Genomic DNA, 20,445 nt, shown 5'->3' on the forward strand with positions numbered 1-20,445 from the left:
GGATACGAGACACACACAAGAGATAGGAGTACAGTCGCATACCTGGAAGATGCACACACACACACATGTGAGGCATGTACACATGCTTACGTACACAGCCCTCACCCAACCCACCCAACCCCACCCCACCAACCTCCTCCAATGTACAGTTTCTACGCCAAATGTATATACACTCCTTTTCTGGACACTTTTGTATCACAAACAGTACTGTATTTGCAAATCTGATATGTCATAAATGTATAGATGTAGCAGTACTGTCTATCTGTATGTCATGTATGTCATATATGTTATGATGAATTGAAAATGGGGGACCCTGATGTAAACAAGATGAAAGTCTTTCTCTGGTCTGCATCCCCTTAACAATTGTATGTATTGAGATGTACTGTACTGTACCCATTCTGCAATCTGTTAATAAACTTTTCAATCAATCAATCAATCAATTCAATCAATCAATCAATACACGTACCCACATACATATGTTGGAGACACACATGCATGCATGCTATCATGCACACCTACATGTGTCTGGGACGCTTTCTCTCACATGCAATATGGAGAAGGGTGGCATCCCGATAGAGGATGCAGCACATACCTGCTCGCAGGTAGATCGGTCTACATGCAAAGTATATATATCAGGGATGTATACGCACAATGTATAGTATAGTATTTTTCTTTTTTTCGTAAGTCTTTTTTATTTTCCATGTCAGTTGTACCCATTCTGCAATCTGTTAATAAACTTTTCAATCAATCAATCAATCAATTCAATCAATCAATCAATCAATACACGTACCCACATACATATGTTGGAGACACACATGCATGCATGCTATCATGCACACCTACATGTGTCTGGGACGCTTACCGAACACTGTGACCTCATTTTCTTCTTCTAAATTCATGCTATATTATGTTATTATGTTATTTGATACTATCTTGTCTAGCACAGTCTCTGGAGCGTAACAGTAAGAAGCATTTTGTATGAAAGTATTCTGTACTTCTGTATGACAACTATTAAAGAACTTGAACTTGAACTTGAGTTGTTAATGTATTTGTATGAGTCCTTTACATGTTTTGTATGTTCTTACAAAAAAGAAAAAGGCAAATCTTGGAAGTTGCATATGGTGATGTGGAAAGAGATGTTTTGAATATTGGAGAGATTTGTGCAAAAAATATCAAAAAAAAAAAAAAAAATTAAATGCGGGTGGTCGTGCCCGCAAAGATGTGCATAATACAATAGTAATAACATATAATAGAATCCAATAGAACGACATTGTGCAATAAAACAAGTAAACAGAGTAGGGCATATCGGTATATGTACATAAGTTATTTACAGAGCATGGTAGGACATGCTAGGTCCTGTGGTAGTGCAATATTAGCTACGGATGAGGCACTGGGTCTTTATGTACATGCTATATTGGTGGTCAATGTCACTTCGGATTGCTACGACACATCTCTACTGCTTGTGACAGGCTGTGGTGCGTTCCAGACTTTACTCCTGTTGGGAAACTATAGCGATGGTCTGTGCTCACCACACTTTTCTTCGGCCTCCCCGCAGCGAGCCGTCGTCGACCCCCGAGCTTCATTTTACGACGGGCAACAGAGGTGGGTTGAGCCGCTATACTTGGCCCAGCACGGTTAGCGACTCGCCTGAGTGCGTGTGCACGTTTTGATGCATGGCTGATACCAGAGCGGCCGAAGGTGTGTAGCGCTGACAGCAGCTTGGAGGGATTCCCCTTCAGCTGATTGAAGGTCTTTATCATGGCTTTATCATCACCACCCTCTGTAGAGCCTCTTGCTCTGCCTTTGTGCAGCTGGAGAACCACACAGACTTCACACAGACTGTCTGTACAATACTGCTGTAGGCCTATAATACTTATGTAAATAAGTAAGGCAATTGAAATATATCTGCAGTACAGCTCAATACACACAATTGTTAAGGGGATGCAGACCAGAGAAAGACTTCCGTCTTGTTTACATCAGGGTCCCCCATTTTCAATTCATCATAAATGTACAGTTCCCTCCCCCTTGTATATATTTACTGTATGTCACAAATGTAACAGTACTGCATGGTCTGCATCCCCTTAACAATTGTGTGTATTGAGCTGTACTGCATTCTGCAATCTGTTAATAAAGTTTTCAATCAATCAATCAATCAATCAATCAATCAATCAATCAATCAATCGGTCACTGTACCCATTCTGCAATCTGTTAATAAAGTTTTCAATCAATCAATCAATCAATCAATCAATCAATCGGTCAGGTCACGTGTACCCATTCTACAATCTGTTAATAAAGTTTTCAATCAATCAATCAGGGCCTGTGGTCACGTGTACCCATTCGGCAATCTGTTAATAAAGTTTTCAATCAATCAATCAATCTGTTAATAAAGTTTTCAATCAATCAATCAATGAATCAATGAATCAATGAATCAATCAATCAATCAATCAATCAATCCCGCAGTGCAACGTGACCCAAATCATACGGCAATCTGTTAATAAAGTTTTCAATCAATCAATCAATCAATCCCGCAGTGCAACGTGACCCAAAATCACGTGACCAAAATCAGCCAATGGAAGCGAGGGGTTGCTATGTGCGGGCTTGTATGTGCGGGGCTTGTAAGCGCTGGTCTCCGGAGCTGCAGCTGGGTACTATTGCTTACAGCAGGGCTATGCATAACATCATTTATGTATTGCAGTCAATTAAAGGCCCGATCTGTGTTCGAAACACAATGTATGGTAAAAAGAAAAGAAAAGAAAAAAGCAACAAAAACATGTTTTACAGTAATTCAGTTCAGTTCAGTTCAGTTCAGAGTTTTCAATTCTCTAGTTGATTTGTTCAGCTCTTGGGCTGACGACACATATGTGTTTTTAATTGTGTTTGAGGTATTTTGTGTCTGTAAAATGTTTGTTTATGTTTGTAATGTTTGTCAAATATGTCTGTATTCTGCTTTATGATGGGTTAAGAAGTTATGAACTATTCAAGAATGTGTGTGAATATACCCTACAGCAAAATAATATTTAAAAAAAAAAGTGTGTTTTGCCTTATTCCATCACATTTTGTCGCCATGCTAACATTGAAGTGAGAATGTTGCATCATTTCATTTTTAACCCTTTGAGGTATGAGTTGTTTTCAAATGTTTCCTTGGAATTCTAGCACTAATGCTTTCAGTGATCTGTGACCATCGTGATGTCATTATTAGAATGTGTGTGATCATACACCTCATGCTATGGTTGTTGAATAGACCTGTTCGCTGTCCACGTCAGACTCTGTGTGCACGCGCATCAAGTGGGCAAAAGGAACGTAATCCTGGTCAGAACAACGGGGCAGACTACAATATATTTGCATTTGTTAGCCATGCAGTGCTAGCGATCTAAACATCAATCCATGCCAAAGCTAGATATGTAAAAGGTGAAAGACTCGCACTCACAGCCATGCTGCTGGTTTGGCTAAATGACATCCAGACGTTTTAGTTTGAAACAACTGTTAGTCAGGGGAGTGTCATGGTTTCTCTATAGAGCTCCATTATAGGCCTACTGTTAGTCAGGGGAGTGTCATGGTTTCTCCATAGAGCTCCATTATACAGTACTGTTAGTCAGGGGAGTGTCATGGTTTCTCCATAGAGCTCCATTATACTGTTAGTCAGGGGAGTGTCATGGTTTCTCCATAGAGCTCCATTATACTGTTAGTCAGGGGAGTGTCATGGTTTCTCCATAGAGCTCCATTATACTGTTAGTCAGGGGAGTGTCATGGTTTCTCCATAGAGCTCCATTATACTGTTAGGGGAGTGTCATGGTTTCTCCATAGAGCCCCATTATACTTTTAGTCAGGGGAGTGGCATGGTTTCTCCATAGAGCTCCATTATACTTTTAGTCAGGGGAGTGTCATGGTTTCTCCATAGAGCTCCATTATACTTTTAGTCAGGGGAGTGTCATGGTTTCTCCATAGAGCTCCATTATACTTTTAGTCAGGGGAGTGTCATGGTTTCTCCATAGAGCTCCATTATACTTTTAGTCAGGGGAGTGTCATGGTTTCTCCATAGAGCCCCATTATACTGTTAGTCAGGGGAGTGTCATGGTTTCTCCATAGAGCTCCATTATACTTTTAGTCAGGGGAGTGGCATGGTTTCTCCATAGAGCTCCATTATACTGTTAGTCAGGGGAGTGTCATGGTTTCTCCATAGAGCTCCATTATACTGTTAGTCAGGGGAGTGTTATGGTTTCTCCATAGAGCTCCATTATACTGTTAGTCAGGGGAGTGTCATGGTTTCTCCATAGAGCTCCATTATACTGTTAGTCAGGGGAGTGTCATGGTTTCTCCATAGAGCTCCATTATACTGTTAGTCAGGGGAGTGTCATGGTTTCTCCATAGAGCTCCATTATACTGTTAGGGGAGTGTCATGGTTTCTCCATAGAGCTCCATTATACTTTTAGTCAGGGGAGTGTCATGGTTTCTCCATAGAGCTCCATTATACTTTTAGTCAGGGGAGTGGCATGGTTTCTCCATAGAGCTCCATTATACTGTTAGTCAGGGGAGTGTCATGGTTTCTCCATAGAGCTCCATTATACTGTTAGTCAGGGGAGTGTCATGGTTTCTCCATAGAGCTCCATTATACTTTTAGTCAGGGGAGTGTCACGGTTTCTCCATAGAGCTCCATTATACTGTTAGTCAGGGGAGTGGCATGGTTTCTCCATAGAGCTCCATTATACTGTTAGTCAGGGGAGTGTCACGGTTTCTCCATAGAGCTCCATTATACTGTTAGTCAGGGGAGTGGCATGGTTTCTCCATAGAGCTCCATTATACTTTTAGTCAGGGGAGTGTCATGGTTTCTCCATAGAGCTCCATTATACTGTTAGTCAGGGGAGTGGCATGGTTTCTCCATAGAGCTCCATTATACTTTTAGTCAGGGGAGTGGCATGGTTTCTCCATAGAGCTCCATTATACTTTTAGTCAGGGGAGTGTCACGGTTTCTCCATAGAGCTCCATTATACTGTTAGTCAGGGGAGTGGCATGGTTTCTCCATAGAGCCCCATTATACTGTTAGTCAGGGGAGTGTCATGGTTTCTCCATAGAGCTCCATTATACTTTTAGTCAGGGGAGTGGCATGGTTTCTCCATAGAGCTCCATTATACTGTTAGTCAGGGGAGTGTCATGGTTTCTCCATAGAGCTCCATTATACTGTTAGTCAGGGGAGTGTTATGGTTTCTCCATAGAGCTCCATTATACTGTTAGTCAGGGGAGTGTCATGGTTTCTCCATAGAGCTCCATTATACTGTTAGTCAGGGGAGTGTCATGGTTTCTCCATAGAGCTCCATTATACTGTTAGTCAGGGGAGTGTCATGGTTTCTCCATAGAGCTCCATTATACTGTTAGGGGAGTGTCATGGTTTCTCCATAGAGCTCCATTATACTTTTAGTCAGGGGAGTGTCATGGTTTCTCCATAGAGCTCCATTATACTTTTAGTCAGGGGAGTGGCATGGTTTCTCCATAGAGCTCCATTATACTGTTAGTCAGGGGAGTGTCATGGTTTCTCCATAGAGCTCCATTATACTGTTAGTCAGGGGAGTGTCATGGTTTCTCCATAGAGCTCCATTATACTTTTAGTCAGGGGAGTGTCACGGTTTCTCCATAGAGCTCCATTATACTGTTAGTCAGGGGAGTGGCATGGTTTCTCCATAGAGCTCCATTATACTGTTAGTCAGGGGAGTGTCACGGTTTCTCCATAGAGCTCCATTATACTGTTAGTCAGGGGAGTGGCATGGTTTCTCCATAGAGCTCCATTATACTTTTAGTCAGGGGAGTGTCATGGTTTCTCCATAGAGCTCCATTATACTGTTAGTCAGGGGAGTGGCATGGTTTCTCCATAGAGCTCCATTATACTTTTAGTCAGGGGAGTGGCATGGTTTCTCCATAGAGCTCCATTATACTTTTAGTCAGGGGAGTGTCACGGTTTCTCCATAGAGCTCCATTATACTGTTAGTCATGGGAGTGGCATGGTTTCTCCATAGAGCTCCATTATACTGTTAGTCAGGGGAGTGTCATGGTTTCTCCATAGAGCTCCATTATACTGTTAGTCAGGGGAGTGGCATGGTTTCTCCATAGAGCTCCATTATACTGTTAGTCAGGGGAGTGTCATGGTTTCTCCATAGAGCTCCATTATACTGTTAGTCAGGGGAGTGTCATGGTTTCTCCATAGAGCCCCATTATACTTTTAGTCAGGGGAGTGGCATGGTTTCTCCATAGAGCTCCATTATACTGTTAGTCAGGGGAGTGGCATGGTTTCTCCATAGAGCCCCATTATACTTTTAGTCAGGGGAGTGGCATGGTTTCTCCATAGAGCTCCATTATACTGTTAGTCAGGGGAGTGTCATGGTTTCTCCATAGAGCTCCATTATACTGTTAGTCAGGGGAGTGTCATGGTTTCTCCATAGAGCTCCATTATACTGTTAGTCAATGTTGTGTAGGATTAGGTGGCAGGGTCTGGGTTTGATTGTTTTATATTAGGTGGCAGGGTTTGGGTTTGATTGTTTTATATTAGGTGGCAGGGTCTGGGTTTGATTGTTTTATATTAGGTGGCAGGGTCTGGGTTTGATTGTTTTATATTAGGTGGCAGGGTCTGGGTTTGATTGTTTTATATTAGGTGGCAGGGTTTGGGTTTGATTGTTTTGGTCTCAATGATACTTGGACTCAACTGCATTTTTTTTAGATTTTATTTTGCCTGTTTTTAAAATAGGCGGAGCTAGCAATTCAGGCCTACATCAAAGTGGTGTCGGTGGTGTCCTGGTTGATTGGCTGTTCCACAGTCATAAGGTCATGGGTTTCATCAGTCAGACATTGTGTCAATCTTCTGTCAAAATGTCCTTGAGCAAGGCACTGAACACCGCCTACCTGCTGCCCAGCTGTGCTCTCTGACCCCTCTGGTGCAGTATATATGTGCGGGACAGGTGGCTCAGGAGATAGAGCTGGTAATCGGAAAGGTTGATTCCACATGTCGAAGTGTCCTTGAGCAAGACACTTAAAGGGGCACTTCACCAAAAAACAATGCTGATTTATTTTGCACATAATCGCACACACATGCAAAAACTCAGTTTTGCACACATTCATTTAGTTTGACAGTTATTGAGAGTAAATTAGTTTGAATATGGCCACCAGTGATGTCATCGAGGACATTGAAAATGAATTAACACAACACCTTGTCTTATAGGGACTGCTACCTTATCATTTCATTGAGCTGTAATTAACACAACACCTTGTCTTATAGTGACTGCTACCTTATCATTTCACTGAGCTGTAATTAACACAACACCTTGTCTTATAGTGACTGCTACCTTATCATTTCACTGAGCTGTAATTAACACAACACCTTGTCTTATAGGGACTGCTACCTTATCATTTCATTGAGCTGTAATTAACACAACACCTTGTCTTATAGGGACTGCTACCTTATAATTTCATCGAGCTGTAATTAACACAACACCTTGTCTTATAGGGACTGCTACCTTATCATTTCATCGAGCTGTAATTAACACAACACCTTGTCTTATAGGGACTGCTACCTTATCATTTCACTGAGCTGTAATTAACACAACACCTTGTCTTATAGGGACTGCTACCTTATCATTTCACTGAGCTGTAATTAACACAACACCTTGTCTTATAGGGACTGCTACCTTATCATTTCACTGAGCTGTAATTAACACAACACCTTGTCTTATAGGGACTGCTACCTTATCATTTCACTGAGCTGTAATTAACACAACACCTTGTCTTATAGGGACTGCTACCTTATCATTTCACTGAGCTGTAATTAACACAACACCTTGTCTTATAGGGACTGCTACCTTATCATTTCACTGAGCTGTAATTAACACAACACCTTGTCTTATAGGGACTGCTACCTTATCATTTCATTGAGCTGTAATTAACACAACACCTTGTCTTATAGTGACTGCTATGTACCTTATCATTTCACTGAGCTGTAATTACCACAACACCTTGTCTTATAGTGACTGCTACCTTATCATTTCATTGAGCTGTAATTAACACAACACCTTGTCTTATAGGGACTGCTACCTTATCATTTCACTGAGCTGTAATTAACACAACACCTTGTCTTATAGGGACTGCTACCTTATCATTTCATTGAGCTGTAATTAACACAACACCTTGTCTTATAGTGACTGCTACCTTATCATTTCATTGAGCTGTAATTAACACAACACCTTGTCTTATAGTGACTGCTACCTTATCATTTCATTGAGCTGTAATTAACACAATGATTCAATGTCCCAGATGACACGGCATGATTGCCGCTGCCGTCGTTGTGTGAATGTGAGGCATTTTGTTATAAAGCACTATATAGAGCTCCGGACTCATGATCAGAAGATCACCGGTTCGATCCCTGTCTCCTGAGCCGTTCAGCAAGTGTGTAGTGTGATGTGTGCCTGGTGCCAGGTATGCTACGATTAGCCCTTTATGAAACATGTAACTGTTTTACCTGATGCTATTGCTGATCTGATTATGCTCCTTGCCACTGCACAAATGGCCTTCTGTATTTATATTTGAATTATATGTTTTTTGTTCAATGCCCTGTTTTATGTTGAAACTTGTTGTGTGCCGTGTTGGTCAGGACTCCCTGGAAGAAGAGATCTTGTATCTCAATGGGACATTCCTGGATAAATAAAGGATAAATAAAATAAAACTCTGAACTTCCTTAACTGTCTCAGGTGGTAGAGGCGCTGCTTCGCCTTTTTCACGACTGAGTCTATGTGTGTTGTCCATGTCAGATCCTCTGAGATGTGGACCCCCAGGTACTTGAAGCTGCTCACCCTGTCCACGGTAGCCCCGTTTATCCTCAGTGGTGTGTGTGTCCCCTGCTGTGTTCTCCTAAAATCCACGATCAGCTCCTTGGTTTTACCAATGTTCAGGAGCAGGCTGTTGTCCTGGCACCAGCGTTCCAGTACCTCAACCTCCTCCCGGTAGGCCTTCTCGTCGTTGTCAGAGATCAGCCCCACCACCACTGTGTCGTCCGCAAACTTCACTGTATGGTAGTTTGGTAGTAGTCATTGGTGTATGGTAGTCAGTGTGTAGTGTGATGTGTGCCTGGTGCCAGTGTATGGTAGTCATTGTGTGGTGTGATGTGTGCCTGGTGCCAGTGTATGGTAGCCATTGTGTAGTGTGATGTGTGCCTGGTGCCAGTGTATGGTAGTCATTGTGTGATGTGTGCCTGGTGCAAGTGTATGGTAGTCAGTGTGTAGTGTGATGTGTGCCTGGTGCCAGTGTATGGTCATTGTGTAGTGTGATGTGTGCCTGGTGCCAGTGTATGGTAGTCATTGTGTGGTGTGATGTGTGCCTGGTGCCAGTGTATGGTAGTCAGTGTGTAGTGTGATGTGTGCCTGGTGCCAGTGTATGGTAGTCAGTGTGTTGTGTGATGTGTGCCTGGTGCCAGTGTATGGTAGTCAGTGTGTAGTGTGATGTGTGCCTGGTGCCAGTGTATGGCAGCAATTTCAGACAATTTCCCTAACCCTACATTGTGGGGAGCGCTTTTAGTCTGAGAAAAGCGTTATATAAAATGTAATGAATTGTATATAAAAATGCAGTCCATTTATGTGTCACAGAGAAATACATTCCTATTTACACTGTAATATGGCAATGGAGTCCCATAATGATTACGGCATGGACAGTGTGCATGTGATTCAAATGGTGTGTGTGTGTGTATCTGAAATGATAATAAAAAAAAAAAAAAAAAAAATAATCTAACCCTAACTAACCTTACTGTCATGCACTTGTCCTAATAAACTAACCTACACTGTAACACGCAACACTTTGATAAACACTGTTACTCAGCTGATAGAGTTGTACCCTTCTTGCTGTCTTGTCGTACAGAACTTGTAAGTCGCTTTGGATATAAGCGTCAGCTAAATGACTAAATGTAAATGTAAATGTAAATGTGTGTGTGTGACAGAAGGTGAAAGGTCAAGGGGTCCATGTGGTTCATGGCCTGTCACGCTCACGCCTCACTGTCAGAACCCTGGTGGGGGGAGGGGGGGGGGGGGGGGGGGGGGGTTGCGAGGTCGGAGGGTATCGGGGATTCGGGCCAGGCGTGTGTGGTGAAGAAATTGATGACAGCTCCTGCGTCTCGCATGACGAGTTTTAAATATACAAGGCACTGAGCTACTGCGAGACGACTGACTTATCAGATCAGACGCCGTTTAATATAGCGGCGTTCAGAATTGTATTTATATAGCGTTTTTCAAAACGGTGCTTTACAGAAACGGTAAAAATATCAAATAAACAAAGACAGTGATACATAATAACAGTTACAATCGAAGGTTAAAGTTCAGTAATCCAAATGTGGATTACTGTCTTCTCCAGAGAGAGACAAGAAGATAGATACCAGTTTCCTCTCTGTGCGTTCAGTAGAAGGCAAGCTATCTGGCTGCATGTTAGCCTAGCTTAGCACAATGAATGGAAGCGGACAGTGCCGGTTAGCCTTCGGGAGAGGTGTTAGTTGGACAATGCCTAGGCTAAACGACACTGTCCGCTTCCATTCCACCCCAGGACCCCCGGACTGTCCAACCCGTGCAGTAGAGATTTCCATATAAATTATATCCAACAGTGTCAGAGACCAATTAATCATCGTTAGCCTCTCGGGTTCTTTCCACCTCATGGCTATGTTCTGTTTTACGGTGTAAGTTGTTATGTTGCACAGTCACAATGTAAAGCTTCTAGTGGACCCCAGGAAGAATAGCCGCTGCAATGCTGTAGCTAATTGGGGATCCTAATAAACTAAACAAAACAATCAAGCATCAGATTTGTCCCTGAAAGCCCCCCCCCCCCCCCCCCCTAAATCGTCTATTTGTATATTTTCTATGTTTGCAGATTTTGCCGTTAGAGTTAGGTTGACTTGAGAGAAGCTGTCTCAGTTGAGCAGGGGTTCAGGGTTTTCCACTTCAAGGTCAAAGGGTCAAAGTGACACGACCACAGAGGGCTGGTGGCCCAGCTCGAGACCCTTCCAAACGGGGGGGGGGGGGTCATGCTGGGGGTGAGCGGTGCCAGACAGAGAGAGAGAGAGTGCTCTCACACAATTCCACACGAATCACAGCCTGGGTGATTAGTATTAACAGACTGCGCTCATGCTGTGTGTGGTCGGACCCAGAGGTCGGATGTGGTTTGGAAGAAGTGGTGGAATGCGTCGTCTGTGACCTACATACGCTCGACCTACCGAGCCGGGGGAAGACATGGATGCTCACGCTAAACGTTTTTGGCAATTTCTTCTGACAATTTCTCTTGCATGAACTGCAACTCACAAAGACTTACATTATACTCAGGGGGGTGTAAAAAGTACCCAGAAATTATACTTAAGTGAAAGTATGGGTACCGTCTCAAAATCGTACTCAAGTAAAAGTCAGAGTATATCGGGCTAAAAACACACTTGAGTAAAAGTCAAAAAGTGTCTACTTTTAAATGTACTTATGTACTAAAAAGTTAAAGTAAAAACTTTTTTTTTAATTCCGGGGCAATGAAATGTTCCGTTCCGTCCTCTTCATCACTCGTACTATCGTTTGTGGCCATCTTCTGTAGCACTCTGACTGTCTATTCTTCTGATAGCAGGTGTTTAATCAAAGATCCCCACTTTCTAGTCTTGCACAAGGACCAATCAGCATGGGGATGGGCGGGTTAATTTTCCATTGATGGGGATTTGATTGGCTGTTTTTAAATAAAGTGCGGCCGCAGGATTAATAACGTTAACGTTAGTTCGACCAGAGAAACAAATATACTAATTAAAATAGTTGGACCTGCATTTGTACTTTGTACTTTGTAGGTCTGCATTTTAAATGTAAGGAGTTTTTTTTCCCTGTAATTGAGTAAAAGTACAAGTATACAAACCTAATAATACTCTATTGTAACAAAGTACAATTACTCAAGTACTTTACACCCCTGCATATACTGTAGCTAATATACTTATACATGTACTCTTAAAACAGTTAATAACAACATTAACTTTTATATGATTTCGGTGGTCATGTTGAAATGACGTCAAATGATGCTGAGGCTTGAACTGATAAGATAGGATATTCCTTTATTGATCCCATTCATTGATCAATGCGGGGGTTGAGAAATCATGAGTTTGGGACTATACTGTAGGAACTTCGAGTTGATGTTTTATTAGAATTTCTGACCTCCATGTTATATATCGTATTTGCTTATCGCGTCCCGCTCTGAGCCTTATGAGATACCCCTTATCTCCTATGATACCTACTGTATCCCAACGAACAACTACATGCACCCACACCTGAATGGGGCCCCGCCCCTATGGAGGCGTAGCCTATATAACCATGACTCTGGTCACCAAACACTCGTCCTCTATTTTCGTTCCAGCGTATCGGCTGCGTGCACCGTACGTAAACTAGCAGGATGAAAAGATTAAGGAAGATTCGTAATGTTGAAGGCTTACCGGAGGATTGTTTTTCCCTGGATTCTCCGGAGCTTGTTTTGGCGACACATGAGACCTGTGCTGGTGGTTCCTCGGCTGACGGCGACGGACCGAGGGGCAGCGTGCAAGGTTTGACTAGCAGGTCGGCTTGTACAAAGGTGAGGTCTGTGTCAGTAGGCATCAATGTCGGTGTTGGTCGTGCTGTGGAGTATGTTTCGGCACCAGGGCCGGGGCGGCTTGGCGATCGTTCCACTGCAGTGGACGATGTCCTGGCGATCCTGGAACATGCTGTTAACGCTAATGCTGCTACTGCTACTTCTGCTAACGCTGATGTTGACGCTGGAATGTCTAATAATCCCCGCCGCGGGATACCGCTTTTCCCTCCTCTTACCAGCTTCATTGATGAAGGTCAGTCGGTGGTGGATGTGGGGGGGTTCGCTGAGCTCTATTTACCTTTTTTACGGGTGGAAGGGCTAACAACGGGGTGCAGGCCGGGGGTACCTTGGCTAAGCAGCCAGGTAGCTTCTTTTCTGTGCCCAGGCGGGGATGAACGACGTTCCGCGCGGCCGATGCTTGATAGCATATCGGCTCGGAGGGTGGCAGTATGGACGGATGAGTGGTATACTGCTGCAGGATGGCATTTAGCGGCGGACAGTGTTATGGCTCAGCTGGCTACTTTCCTATCCACAATGGCGTCGGGTAGTAGGACTTTGGGTCCAACCGGCATTGTAGACATGATTCATGTTTGTGGTGTTATGGAGATCTTGACTCAGTCGCAAGCTATAACTGCGGGGAGGATTAGGATGCTATCGACTTTGGTTGTTAGGCATGTTTGGTTGGAGCAGTCTCCTCTTGGGGAAGAGGATAGGTTTTCTCTCCTCACGACTCCTTTGAATTCGAGTTTGGTAAAACAAGCCGTCGTCATTTTGCCGCGAGCAGCCCGCTCCCCGTTCAATCCTCTCTCTGTTACCCACAGAAGCGGGGCTCTGATCGTTCTCCTTTGGCTGCGGGCCGCGAACCTTCATTGAAGCGTATGCGGCCTCATTCTTCACTTCTCATGGGGGCAGGGGCTGACACCCAGTTGATGGCTGAGCCTGGGTCTGTCCGTGAGAATGTTCCGTCGCGTGGTTCCTACACCACAGGTTGTGGGAGGGAGGAACCTGGTGTTACAGCTGCCACTAGCTACACTGGTCAGCAGGGGGACTCGTGCCTCTTCTGTTGAATGCTCAGCAGGGGTTGCCCCGGCTTTGCCTTCGCCAGGCGGGGTATCGCGCTGTTGCCTCCCACTCCCGTCAAACCGGCAGTGGTCTGCAAAGGAGAGGCGAGCGTGATTTGAGTGGGTCAGACCTATACTGGATCTGTCCGCGTTCAATCGGTTGATTGTAGCGAGACCATTCAGGATGTTGACCGTCCAACTCCTTCTGCTTGCTGTCAGGAGGGGGGACTGGTTCACCTCCATAGACCTGAAGGATGCGTATTTTCACATCCCCATTTACCCTCCTCACAGGAAGTTCCTACGGTTCCTGTTTCAGGGCGTAGCGTACGAGTACCACAGGATGCCATTCGGTTATTCTCTGGCTCCCCACACATTCACCAAGTGCGTGGCGGCTGCTCTGGGGCCCTTACGTTGTCGGGGGATACGAGTCCTATTCTATCTCGACGACATTCTACTCCTCAGCCATTCAGAGGAGGTTGCCAGGTCTCATACTCGGCTGGTGGTGGAATTCCTCACCAGCCTGGGTTTTGCTGTGAATTGGAAGAAGAGTACCCCTCTTCCCAGTCAACAGGTGGAGTACTTGGGCTTGACATTGAGGTCGAGGCACATGATTGCAACCCTCTCGGAGCAGCGTCGGGGGGTTCTCCGTCACGCGCTCGGGGGTTTCCGTCTGGGAGGGACGGTTACGGCGCTGCAGGTGATGCGTCTGCTGGGCATTATGTCGTCTGCTCACACGGTGGTTCCTCTTGGCCTCCTCTTCATGAGGAGGATACAGAGGTGGTTTCTCTCTTTGAGAATAGATCCGGTGAGGGACAAAAGGAAACGGTTGACGGTTCCTTTGTCGATATGGGGAGATCTCGCCCACTGGAGGAGGCTGGGTATCCTCACCATTGGGGTCCCCATAGGCAGCAGGGGCTCACACGTCACGGTCTTCACCGACGCCTCTCTCACGGGTTGGGGAGGGACGTGTCGGACCCATGCAGTGGGGGGCAGCTGGACAGGTCATGCTGGCCCGGCTACCCTGCATATCAATGTGTTGGAGTTGAAGGCGGTCCTCCTGGTCCTCAAACGGTTCGACCACCTGGTGGTAGGCGAACACGTTTTGGTCAGGACGGACAGTATGACGGCGGCGGCGTATATCAACAGGCAGGGTGGAACTTGTTCCGCCCACCTGCTCCGGGCGGCGCGCGATCTGTGGCTATGGGCATCCCGCAGGCTGCGCGGTCTGAGGGCGCTCCACGTTCCTGGTACGGAGAATGTGGGGGCGGATATAATGTCTCGGGGCGGTCTTCGTCACGACGAGTGGGAACTCCACCCCGACATAGTCAGACAGATCTGGGATCGGTTCGGGGAGGCCTCGTGGATCTGTTTGCGTGCCGACGCTCTCACAAGTGCCCCTTGTGGTTCTCGCTCAGTCGAGCGGATCATCCCCCCTTGGGGGTGGATGCCTTCTCGACCTTTCCATGGCCGCCCGGTCTTCTGTACGCCTTCCCTCCTGTACAGCTGTTGAGTCAGCTGTTGGAGCGGATACGGAGGGAGCGCAGGACGGTGATCCTGGTCGCACCGGACCGGGGCACGTCAGTGTGGTTCCCGGTCTTAATACAGCTTCTGGTCGCTCCTCCTTGGGTCATTCCGTGGTCAGCGACGGCCCTCTCACAGCGCAACGGATTGTTTTTCCAGCCTCCGGTGTTGGGTCAACGCCTGGTGGTGTGGCTGGTGGGAGGGTGAGTCTGGAGAGGATACCATCCGGTGTGCGCATGCTCCCTCCACTGTCGCGGTTTACGCGGGCAGATGGCGTGCGTTCCAAGAGTGCTGTAAGGGGGGGGGGCTGGGACCCAGTCTCCTGCCCCCTGGATGCTGTTCTGAGTTATCTCCAGTCTCTTCTTGGTAGACTGTCGGCTTCGACGGTGAGGGTATATGCGGCAGCTATATCCTCCTATCATGAGGGTTTTGAGGGGACTGTTTTGTTCAGCCACCCTCTTGTGAAGCGTTTCCTGCTTGGCGCTCGACGCGTTAAGCCGGTGCAACGCTCCTTGGCTCCGACTTGGGATCTTCAATTGGTCCTCGTCGGTTGTCCTTGGCCCCGTTTGAGCCGCTCGAGCAGGCGCCGTTGGGACAGCTGTCCTTCAAGACCGCGTTCCTACTGGCTGTCACTTCCGCTAAACGCGTAGGTGAGCTCTGTGCTCTCTCGGTACGTCCAGAGTGCCTGTCTTTTCGGACCGATTGCGGTGCCACTCTGCGACCTAATCCTGCTTTCGTGCCTAAGAATATCCGGAGTTCCTTCCGCTCCCGGGATATTGTGGTTCAGGCGTTTCGTCCTCCTCCTCACGCTAGTGAGTTAGATGCGGGCCTTCACCTGTCATGTCCAGTCCGTGCTTTGGGGATTTACCTCAGCCGTACTCAGGACTTCAGGGTTACCGACCAGCTTTTTGTCTGTTACGGTGGGGCTCGTGCTGGTAAGGCACTGTCGAAGCAGCGCCTGTCCCATTGGTTGTGCGAGGGCATTACCCTCTGCTACACGTTGGCTGGGCAGGATCCCCCTGGGGGCATCAGGGCGCACTCCACTCGTGGGGTGGCTGCCTCTGCCGCTCTCCTGGGTGGGGCCTCGGTGGAGGACATCTGTGCTGTAGCTTCGTGGTCCTCCCCGGGCCCCTTTGTAAGGTTTTACCTCATGGACATGACCGGGGGTTCTGTCTCCCAGGCGGTTCTGGGGTCTGTGGCCTTTCCTGCTTCCCGTCCTTTGGTAGGGTAGCAGGAGTGTATGGGTATGGGCCACAGTGTGTTGAGTCACACGTGGTTCCGCCTGTACGGTGTGTTCAAGGGGTTCTGGTTCCCTCTTGTTCGCATTCAGGTGGAGTTGACTGCGCCCCCCCTTCATTAGGGAGGATGGGGTGACAGGGCTCCCCGCACCCCTTGATGTGGGCTTACGGGTCCTCAGGGGGTACATCTGTCGGGTCTCGCGTCCGCTCTAACCCATATCTCATAAGGCTCAGAGCGGGACGCGATAAGCAAATACGATATATAACGATAGGTTATGTATATAACCTAGTTATATTAGTATTGGCTGAGCGTCCCGCTCTGCGCGGCCCTGAGTTCCCTCTTGAGGGATCTTTTCCTGGAACGAGATTTGGCGAGGAAGAGTGTTTGGTGACCAGAGTCATGGTTATATAGGATACGCCTCCATAGGGGCGGGGCCCCATTCAGGTGTGGGTGCATGTAGTTGTTCGTTGGGATACAGTAGGTATCATAGGAGATAAGGGGTATCTCATAAGGCTCAGAGCGGGACGCTCAGCCAATACTAATATAACTAGGTTATTTACATAACCTATCGTTATATATCGTATCGTTATCATCCAAGTTGTCATGAATCAGAGGACACTGGATCTTTGTGTTGTGTTAATTACAGCTCAACGAAATGTTGTAGTTGAAAAAATAGCGATCCCTATTGCAATCCATATCTCTATTTCATTGAGCGCTAATTAACACAACACAAGGATTCAGTGTCCTCCAATGACATCACGGGAGGAGATATCCAAACGCTCTCAATAACTGTCAAACTAAATTAATGTGTGGAAAACTGTTTTGAGCGTTGGGATATGTGTGAGATTATGTGCGAAATAAATCTGTGTTGGTTTTTATTTTGGTGCCCCTTTAAGAGTAGGCCACCTATTCCTATCAGAGGACAGTCAAATCAAATCAAATCAAATCAAAAAAATTGTAAGGCCCGACACACGTTAATGTCCCCATGGGCCGGACACATATATTTAAATGTATAAAGAACAGTACATGTATGTGTAGATATGTATGTATGCATTTAGACTTAGAATGATGTATATCTACAATCACTTAGTAGTAGAGAAAGGGTAGGATTAAATACGTTTATACTTCTTCCTACTCCTTTTCAGACATATAAAGTTAACATATATATATATATATATATATATATATATATATATATATATATATATATATTGTTTCAACTATTTTGGTTTGTTGTTGCTATATATATATATTGCTTTATATATTGCGGTGAGACAACACACAACAGTGATATTTTGATGACGATCAAATCAAATCAAATCAAATGTATTTGTAAGGCCCGACAACACACATTAATGTCCCCATGGGCCGGACACGTCTTCTTTAAACAAGTCAAGAAGAAACATAACAATAAGTCAAGAACAAAACAAGAACACCATAAGGTCCAACAAATTTAAAATAAAAGCTAAATAAATGAATGAATGCAAACAATCCCAGACATACCCCACGCGAAGGTAAGGAAAAACTCACTAAAACCTAACAATAGGGAAACAATTTACACGGATTTACACGGATGGTCAAAAGAATAAAAAAAATATTTTAACTTGAATTTCTTTTTTTAAGTCCTGGAACATGCTACCAACATAAATTTTGGATAAAGTGCATAGAATATAATGCATACTCGCCCCCATAACTATACAATGTAGCCTGTCAAAGCGTGACCAGTTTACCATGACCCAACAGATGCAGTAGAGAGCTGTAAAACAGGACGTCTGGGTCAACTATGATATTCTCAGTGAGACTCTAACTCCGCTGAGGACAGTGGGGGGGTGAAGCTGTTATCACACGTCTGAGAAAACAAACCCTCCGTCTCAAGGCCACATTTCCACCGACTGAGAGCATCATCCTCTATAGCGTTGTCTGTGGACCATCACACAACCCAACAAACATCCCCACAGCTGCTAACATTCTCCCCCAAATACCCCCAAGGTGGGAGCCATGAATCATATTTGTCCCACTTGCCCTTCTTTAACCCTTTCAATACCACACTACTACAGAAGGTTAACCTTTCACCACCGTCTGTAGTGTGGTAGTGAAAGGGTTAACCTGCTGTTGTGTGGCAGTGAAAGGGTTAACGTTCTCTATTGTCGCAGTGAAAGGGTTAACCCTTTGGTAGGGTGGCAGTGAAAGGGTTAAGGAGCGCAATGAGAAGACCTCTGGTCTTCAAGCCTGTGCTGCTGCACCAGACGGACCCTCCTGCCGCTCAAGTCAAGACAGTGTTCTCCTATAGTTTCTCATTAGTTCCCAGGTGCTTCATCATTCATCACTTCAATCACTGTTTGTCCCTAAAGTAAGGTGTAACAGGGAACTGAAAGATGTGTTTGTGTTTTTAGTCAATCTCTATCGGACTCGAGTCCTGGACTGATTTTCAGGACTCAAGACTCAAATCAAATCAAATCAAATCAAATTTATCTGTAAGGCCCGACCACACACGTTAATGTCCCCATGGGCCGGACGCGTCTTCTTTAAACAAGTCAAGAAGAAACATCACAATAAGTCAAGAGCAAAACAAGAACACCATAAGGTCCAACAAATTTAAAATAAATGCAAATAAATGAATGAATGAATGCAAGCACTCCCAGACGTACCCCACGCGAAGGTAAGGAAAAACTCACTAAAACCTAACAATAGGGAAACAATGCTCCACAGGCGAGAAACCTTAGAAGGGCCATTCAAGGGGGGATCTCCCTTCTTAGATGTCGGTGATAGTAGTGTTGCAGACTAACAGTTGGCAAGCATGCACTCATGTGTGTAGTGAAACACAGATGAATGCATGCAATAGCAACTGAACATTTTGAAAAATTCAACTCAAAATGACTCGACTTGGACTTGAGCACTGGTGACTTGGACTTTGATTTGGACTCGAGCATTGACTGCATTCGGACTCGGAAGGTGCAGATGAGGACTCAGACTTGTTAATTGATAAATACTTTTTTTTTTTTTTATTATAAATTATTTTGTAATAGGCCCTAATCATTTGGCATAAGATATTGATGGCGAGACTTCCGGTTTCGCCCTACAGCGCATGGCTGGCTGATTTTCTCGTGCTCAGCAACCGGGCCACATTATACTAGAATACTTTTTATTTTTTACACCATTTATTATTCCAGAAGTCGGAACGATGTCTACACATGTGCAGGACAAGTTGGGAATCCTGAGCCAGGCGGATAAAGACAACATTCGGGCTATATTCCGAGAGGAGTGCGATGCTATCCTGGCTAGGCTAACGGGCAGGGTGGATGTAGTACAGGAGGAGGTTGCGGTGATAGGCACCCGGTTAACCGTGGCGGAAGATGGGATATCCGCGGTTGTACAGGCGACTGAGACCAACGTCGCAGTGATATCAAGCTTGGAGGAAAGGCTGTGTGCTTGTGAACTAAAAGCGGCAGACCTGGAGGACCGCGGAAGGAGGTGCAACGTGAGGGTTTGCGGTCTACCGGACGAGACGGAAGATGATGACCCGATTGGGTATTTGGAAAGAATGGTTCCAAAATGGTTCCCCAAGATAGCTCGTCCGGAGATTGAAAGGGCACACAGAATCTTCAGGCCTGCTACCCAGATGAAGGGCGGACAGGCGTATCCCCGCACGTTCATTTTCTGCTGCCTGAGGTTCCAGACGAGGCAGCAAATACTGAGGGAGGCCAGGCTGAAACCTCCGGTGGTAAATGGATGCACGCTGAGATTCTCCGCTGACTTCAGCGACCACACGGCTAGGCGACGGAGGGCGTTCGCGGGGGCTATGGCCCTGGCACGGGAGCGAGCTGTGGAGGTGTTTTTGCTTTTCCCAGCAATACTTGAGCGGGGCTAATTCCACATGTGGGCGGCTAGCGTGCAAGCTAACCAAGCTACCATCCTTGCTGCACATGTGCTTTGGGCTCGCTGGCTAGCCGGCCCGGCATTGGGATAACCACTCGCGTCGGCTGCTTATTCGATCCCCGAGACGGTAATACCTGACTTCTCTATACGGCATTTTTTC

Source organism: Notolepis coatsorum, assembly GCF_963971535.1.
Source record: "Notolepis coatsorum genome assembly, chromosome: 4".
In the NCBI taxonomy this organism is placed as follows: domain Eukaryota; kingdom Metazoa; phylum Chordata; class Actinopteri; order Aulopiformes; family Paralepididae; genus Notolepis; species Notolepis coatsorum.